The sequence below is a fragment of the Tursiops truncatus genome, chromosome 16 (assembly GCF_011762595.2).
Source record: "Tursiops truncatus isolate mTurTru1 chromosome 16, mTurTru1.mat.Y, whole genome shotgun sequence".
NCBI lineage: Eukaryota > Metazoa > Chordata > Mammalia > Artiodactyla > Delphinidae > Tursiops > Tursiops truncatus.
This window is the reverse complement of record NC_047049.1, coordinates 16,459,377-16,467,801: the sequence shown is the minus strand read 5'-3', so window position 1 is coordinate 16,467,801 and position 8,425 is coordinate 16,459,377.

Genomic DNA, 8,425 nt, shown 5'->3' with positions numbered 1-8,425 from the left:
CATCGCGGTGTGCGGGCCTCTCTCTGTCGCGGCCTCTCTTGTTGCGGAGCACAAGCTCCAGACGCGCAGGCTCAGTAGTTGTGACTCACGGGCCTAGCTGCTCCGCGGCATGTGGGATCTTCCCAGACCAGGGCTCGAACCCGTATCCCCTGCATTGGCGCGCGGACTCTCAACCACTGCGCCACCAGGGAAGCCCTCCAATTTCTTTACTGATTTTTTTTTTTCAGAATTTGGAAAAACATGAAAATTTCCCAAGAAATACTGAAAAGGAATTCTCACGTGGAGAGTTTAGTCAGGATGAATGTGTATGTGTGTTGGGTTGGGGAAGTTCTACTTCTAGAAGTCAGGAGAGGATGAATTTGGGGAGATAGATCTGCTTAGGATCAGCTTCATAATTTCTGGGCTCAGTGCAAAATGAAAATATGGGCCCCCCTTGTTCAAAACTTATTAAGAATTTCAAGATGGTGGCCATGGAGAATTAAACCAAGTGTGGAGCCCTTCCAAACACAGGCCCTGTTTCACTGCATAGGTCCCACACCCGTGAAACTGGCTCTGTCTCTGCTGTAACACGTTATTTTTAAATCGTTTTTAATATCATTTTAAGTGGCTGCACAGTATTCCATTGTACGGATTTATCATAACTGATACAACGATTTCTATGTGTTTGGAAATTTTGGTGGCTTTTGACTCAGCAATCTTTTCCACCGGTTTCACTTTTCATTCTATTCTCAGAATTGGTCTGGTCTCAGAATATGTATGGAAATTTGGGCCATTCTCCCCAAGATATAGAGCCTTAGCTTTGACATCCTTTAGGAACTACAGACCACTATTGAGGCATAGCCTCTTACCCACAGAGTTCAAGTGTGAGCCAAGGTCAGACAGGCAGAAACCAGGACCAGATGGGAACTCTGGACAGGAGGGCAGTATGGCTATGAGTAATACCAACAGGGAAACCAAGGCGAGGCTGGGTGAAAAGACATCGGCAAGGGCAGAATGGCAGGGCCTGTCCCCAGGGCTAGGACTAGGGATAAGCTCCCCTGGGGTGTTGCCCAAGCAAGGGCAGCTGTTGTCCTTGGCTTGGGGGCTATCTGGTTCTTCTCTAGTTCTTCAATCAGCAAATCCCTGAGCTGATCTCTTGGACTTTAAAGAGCTATCTCTGTCCATTTTGGATGACGGTCTCTCTTATAAACCCTGAGCAGGCTGGGAGCCCTGATGTTAGGGGCTGGGAGAGGAGGGGGTGGGCTGGATGACCACCTCTCTGGGACTCCAGCATCTCCTGCAGGCCTCTCTGTGTGATGGTCAGCCTGTGACATTTTGTTCAGAGCAAATACGCATGTCTTTCTTGGGTGACACATTTAGCAGGAAGAGACCAGCATGATAGAGTAAGAGGTTCTACAGTGTAGGGTGGGGAGAAGCACAGGAAGAGTTTCTCTGGGGCTGGGGACATCTCTGACACTCATTTCTAACCTAAATGATTTTAGGCGACACAGCCTTTCTGTGCTTCTGTTTCCCCATCTGTAAAGTGGTACCAATGACCCATTTCAGGGTTCGACACACTTTTTCTGTAGAGGGCCACATAGCAAATATTTCAGACTTTGCAGGACATAGGGTTTTTGTCACAACTACTCTCTCTGTCCTTGTAGAGTAAAAGCAGCCACAGATGTAAATGAATGGCACTGGCTATGGTCCAATACACTTGTATTTACAAAAATAGGTGGCTGACCATTGCTTGCCCACCCCTGACCTAACTCATAAGATTGTCAGGAGAAGTAAACGAGACAAATGTGTGTAAAACACTTACTACAGGCCTCCCCATAATGGGAGTTACTCTCATGCAGAGTGGGGACAGCCAGGGAGGAGCGGACTGGAGGGCTGTGAACAGCTCCTTGAGCTACGAGGACTATCCCTCATTTGTTAACAAGATACCCAAAGGGTACACTTTTTCTTCGTAGGAGCCGAAGTGCTGAAAGGAGGAATCTTGACATGCTTCTAAACAGACAGAAGGGCACACTTCTCTACACTCTTTGTAATGATTTTTGAAGATGAACGCTTTCCAAGATGTACTGACACACGTGGCTGCAACTATGAGAAGAGTCTTTGAGAATTCTCCAGCTCTTCTTTTCCACACTCTATGTTCTGAAAAGGACGTTTCCTCCCCAGTGGTGTCAGCTTGCTCCTCCAAGAAGAGCGCTTGGGGAGAATTCCCTCGAGCCTGGGACCCCGGCTGAGCTGAAAAGTTTGGAGGTAGCTTAGAACGATGGGGACTCCAGGACTGAGACAGAAACTGACTCCTCCAAGTGCTTTCATCATGGAATCTCCAGAAGAGGATGTCAAGATGGAGACCATGAATCTACTCCAGGGCAGGACCCAGGAATCGGTCATTAAATAATAATGTAGGGCTTCCCTGGTGGCGCAGTGGTTGAGAGTCCGCCTGCCGATGCAGGGGACACGGGTTCGTGCCCCGGTCCGGGAAGATCCCACATGCCGCAGAGCGGCTGGGCCCATGAGCCATGGCCGCTGAGCCTGAGCGTCCCGAGCCTGTGCTCCGCAACGGGAGAGGCCACAACAGTGAGAGGCCCGCATACCGCAAAAAAAAAAAAAAAAAATTAATAATAATGTAAATACTACTAATAATTTAAATGAAAGGTCCCCAGGTGATGCTGTAGCTCGGTCAAGCATCTGCTTAGCTTTTGGCCAACCTCCCAGCTGCGCTTAACTCCCCTGCGATATTCCGAAACCTGCTCTCCCACAGCAGGAGAAAACCCCAAGCCCCACAGCTGCTCGATTTGCCTCCTTTTTTCCTTGTCCACTCGCTACATTAGCCAGGAGGCAGCGGGCTTGGAAGGCACACGAATGCCTGCCCCGCGTTCCAAGAAGGAAATGATTTCACACTGGCTGGGCCGCTGGGGGTGCTGGAGCCTGAGTGATCAGCCTTTGGACTCAGGAGAGCCTCCGGCCAGGAGGATTTCAGGGTTTCCAAGTCAATGCCGAAGGCTCAGACGCTGGGAAAGGTATTGATTTTTCTAGTGATAAGAACTCAAGTGTATCTGTTCAGTGTCTTTCAGAACCCAAGCCTTGCCTGATTTTATTTTTGTTTTGTTTTGGTTTTTGTTCGTTTGTTCTGAGAAGAAAAAGCTGCACTGACTAAAGCCAAGTCTTGGTGTTTTATTGTTTGATGGCTCCTGGGGTCAAGTTGGTCACATCCCTCTATCAAATACATTGATTCTTCAACAGGTATAAATGAGCACCTACTGTGTGGCAGGGTGGGCACTGGAGGGCTTTGAGAGAAGCATGAGACCTGGTAGCTCCTGAGATGTGTTGCTCCTGGAGTCCACAGTCCACTGGTCCAATGAGGGGCCTCTCAGTCCTAATCCCACTGCTACACTAAGAAACCAATCACAGACAAAAGTATGTTAAGGGAACTTGGGCTAAGTGCTCAATGAAGCAGGTTTGTGGTCTGGCCTCGATACTTTACTTCCTGCACCCAATTCGTGCCTCATTCCCAGTGAGCAAGTCTTTCACCCTCTCATTTATTGAGTGCCTGCCCTGTTACATGGTGCTAAGTGCTTTACACCTGTTACCTGATTTGCTCTTCCCACAACCATAGCAGGTAAGACCCATGATGCTCATATAATGGATGAGGAAACTCAGGCTCAAGAGAGATGTGTTGCCTGGGTTTTTTTGTTGTTGTTGTTGCTGTTTTCAAATTTACTTATTTTTTAATTTTTGGCTGTGTTGGGTCTTTGTTGCTGCGCGTGGGCTTTTCTCTGGTTGCGGTGAGCGGGGGCTACTCTTCGTTGCGGTACTCGGGCTTCTCATTGCGGCGGCTTCTCTTGTTGCAGAGCACGGGCTCTAGGAGTGTGGGCTTCAGTAGTTGCAGCATGTGGGCTCAGTAGTTGTGGCTCATGGGCTCTAGAGCACAGGCTCAGTAGTTGTGGCGCACAGGTTTAGTTGCTAGGCAGCATGTGGGATCTTCCCGGACCAGGGCTTGAACCTGTGTCCCCTGCACTGGCAGGCGGATTCCTAACCACTGGGCCACCAGGGAAGCCCTGTTCTCTGGGTTTTGAAGCCAGGTTGTCTGACATGGAAGCTAGTGCTCCTTACCCGTGTCCTAAATGAACTCCTACCTTGTACTGTAGCTTCTGCAACTACATCTAATTGTGCTCCCAGAGCAAGATCTCATCTGCTCCTTTAGGGCCTCAACCCCAGTCTTTAAAAATCAAGCATCCTTCCATCATCATGCCTTTTTTTTTTTTTTTTGCGGTACGCGGGCCTCTCACTGTTGTGGCCTCTCCTGCTGTGGAGCACAGGCTCCGGACGCGCAGGCTCAGCAGCCATGGCTCATGGGCCCAGCTGCTCCACGGCATGTGGGATCTTCCCGGACCGGGGCACGAACCCGCGTTCCCCGCATCGGCAGGTGGACTCTCAACCACTGCGCCACGAGGGAAGCCCCCATCATGCCTTTTATGGGGAAATGGGACACATATCCAAAAGCGCTAGCTGTGTGACTAGAAAACCACTTTTTCCTTCCCGGTCACCTGTCTTTCTGGGGAAGCACGAAGTCACTCTAAACCAGCAGTTCCCAAAATATGGCCCCTGCACCAGAAGCACCAGCAGCCCTTAGGAACTCAGAAATGCAGATTCTGGGGCCCCACCTTGTCCTACTGAATCAGAATCTCAGGAATTGCGTTTTAACAAGTTCTCCAGGTAACTTTGATTCACGCTGAGGTTTGAGAACCACTGGCCTGGACCTGATGCTCAGACGTGCTTCAATACTAACAATGTACACTTTTCACAGACTGTAGCTCTAGGAGGTGTCTTAACAAAAAAACAAAAAAGGATAGTGGGCAGGGGCATGTCTGGGTTCAAAATTTGGAAACATTGTATATTCTCTTCTCCTCTTGGAAATTCATGAAGATACATACTGCCGGCCTATTCAAGACCAGGAAGAGTCCTGGAGTCAAAAGCCCTGTTGCAGGGGCTTCCCTGGTGGCGCAGTGGTTGAGAGGCCGCCTGCCGATGCAGGGGACACGGGTTCGTGCCCCGGTCCGGGAAGATCCCACATGCCGCGGAGTGGCTGGGCCCGTGAGCCATGGCTGCTGAGCCTGCGCGTCCGGAGCCTGTGCTCCGCAATGGGAGAGGCCACAACAGTGAGAGGCCCGTGTACCGCAAAAAAAAAAAAAAAAAAAAAAAAGCCCTGTTGCACATCACTGAACTGGCCTTTCCTAAACTCATTTTAAATTTTATTTTATTTATTTATTTTTAAAAGAAATACCTTTTAATTTGAGAAAACAAAGCCCCAAGGGACACCCTGTGGGAAGGGAGCCCCCTGGAGTTGTGCATCACTGCAGCCTGGACTTATAGCCAAATCTGGAATTAATGAGGGGCTTAAGAACTAAAATATTTCCATTGTCCAGAAATAACTTAGAATTAAGGGGTTTGGGGGAGTCTAGAGAGAGGGTTTCCAAGATATTTAACTCTTTTAAACTGCATGGAAAATATTTCAGGATGAACTTTGCCAATTGTAACTATTCCAATACATGAAATTTCATTGAATATAGTCATATTTCTGCTCCTTTAAACCTAGCTCATTGTGCCTTTTCACAGCATTTGATGAGAACACTTTGTATTTAGGTCACATCTTTCAGCCTCAAGTCTCAAGAATCTATTAGAGAGATGATTGGCAAGAAATTCCCCAACATGGTGGTCGCCTCCCTATAGTGGGATCGTGAGTTTCTACCAGTAGCAGAAAATTGGTGACTCTGAAGTTACCGGCAAACTGTTGAAGATGGCATCAGAGCTAATCAGTGCACAGAGGAACCAGCCTGGACAACATAACGGAAGCGTTCATATTCCCATGAGTTAATTTAAGAAAAATAAAAGGAATAGATATTCCTTGTTCTCTTTGCAGTGCCCTAGAACTTCACATTTCATCAGGGGGTGCTTGCTACCTTCAGACCCCAGTCATGCCTGAGAAGTGCCCCAAATTACTTTGCATTAGATGCTGGTTCCAGATTCAGCAGGGAACCAGAAATGTTAGACACATATAAAAGTTGGGCACAGGGAGAAGGTGAGAAGGGCCAGCTTTGAGTTCCCTTCTGCTTGGCAGGTGACTTCTTTTTCTCTTATTTTCAGATAAAGTTTATTATTTTCTCCCTTATGAGAAGAATACATTCTTATTATAGAAAATTTGGTGAAAAGAGAAATGCAAGAAGCAAAGAAACCCTCATCACCCAAATAAAACCACTATTAACAGTTTGGTGTACTTCCCTCCAGTCTTTTTTCTATGCATTTTAGAAAACGGAATTAAGGTCAAGCTGTATGTACAATCCTGATTCCAGTACAACCCAGGCATGCCCTCATGTTTTTTTCAAATCCTGCTTAAACAAACGAGATCATACACTCCTGGAGGGCAAGAATGGGGTCTGTCTTTCTCATCATAGTGACCTGGTACACAGTAATATTACTGAACAAAATAACAACAGGGAGTATTTCATGGAGTGGGTATACCAGAACTTGTTTAACCCTCCCTCTGATGTAGACATTAAAGTTGCCTCTAATTTTTCACTGTTATAGGTCATGATGCAATTCTGATGTGCGTATTTGTTTTTCTATATTAGGATTATTATCTGTAACAGATATTGTCAGCATCCCATCCCTAGGTCTTTCCCAGGGGAAACTGAAGACTCTCCCTGGACTGTCTGCTGGATTCCTAAGTCACCTGCCTGAACTTATTCTCTGGCCATGGGGGCGTGCTTGTCCTACATGCAGGTAGAATAGCCTGGATGTGTCAGCCTTGATGTCCCTAAGCAACCCTCAACAAATGGGGATGGGAATTTCAGCTTCCTTGCTCCTCAGGATGACCAATGAAAGGTGTGTTCTGCACAGTGTGTTCTGCACTATCCCACAGATTGTCCCCACAGGGTTGAGCTCTAGCTGCCCACAGTGGCTAGCTTATTAGCATATCCATCACATTGGCTTTCCTCTTGTGAAAATGGAGTCAGGAAGCCAGAAGGGGAAGTACTCATGTGGTACCACTCAATGTCAATTACAAGAAGAATTGTCAATTACAGACCCCAACAGGAGAAGATGTACATGCACCTCCTATAGGACATCAACTACCTCAGCAACTCAGCCAATGAGAAACCATCATCAACCCTAAACTCTCACTTTTCTCCAACAGACATTTTTTTTTTTCAAAACAACCCCTCCCAACTTCCTCCTTTTTCTCTATAAAAAAGCATTCTTCTCCTTTGTTTGTTGGACTTGTCTATGGCTTTTGCGATAGCTTGCTTGTCCCAAATTGCAATTCCTCTGCTATTCCTGAATAAACCCCTTTTTCCTGGTAAAATAACTGTTTTATTTTTAAGGTCAACATTCTCATCCCTGTTTTCCACAATCCCCACTCCTTCACCATGCTTCCCGGGATAACGTCCCAGGAAACCACCCACGTGTACCAAATCCTTATCTCAGGCTCTGCTTCTGGGAGACTCCAAGCTAAGTCATTAACTTTGGATAGACTCTCAGCAGCAGAATTACTAAGTCAAACCAGATGACTTCTTTAAAGATCCAGGATACATATTGATGGGCAAGTCATTTCCATGTGGGGGTCTTCAGAGCTTTTACCAATCCTCAATTTTATTCTAAGGATTTTGACCACAAACTGGACATTAAGAAAAAAGAGGAAAAGAAGTCAAAGCATGCCCCTGCCGGGCTGGCGCTGTACAATTGTCAAGCAGCTTCATTTGAGTTTGTTCTTCTGCTGTTCACTTTTCTCTGTTGTTTGCCTTGCTTCATTTTCTTCTGTATTCCTGGACAGAGGCCAGTGGTTACAGAGTTTTCTCTTTTGTCTCTACAAATAGGAAGGGAGGGGGAATTGAAAGCAGCAGAGAAAAGAACCTGGGAGAAAGGATGAGTGAGAACTTCCTTTGGAATATTTTAGCCTTGGTTCTCTGAAACAACCAGAGTTTGGTATTTTCAGGGGAAATAAATAGAAACAGACTGTGCTTTAAGAGGTTTTTGCCATTATTAAACCCCTGCAATGTACGAGAAGTATGCACAGTTGTGTTCCAAAATAAAACTACATGTTTGGGGATTGTCATAGTGACCCAGAAAGCACAGCTTCTCCAGGGAAACAGAGGAATGAAGTTTCCTACCAGCTTTACTGCTGAGGCCATGACTGCACATGCAAAGAGAATGGAGGCTGTTCTCTGAAAATGAAGGGCAAATCACTCTTTTCCCCAAGACTGACTGGATATTCCAAGAGAGCATGGTCAACCTTAGCTGGATGGACATTGGAGATAGAAATTTGAGGAGAGTTAGCACTCACTGTTGGTGTCCAGGTGAGGAGCCCCTTTCTGCCCAGTTTTTACACATGAACTTTAGTGGAGTTTTTGTTCTTTTTGTTTTTTACAGAATAAAGGGA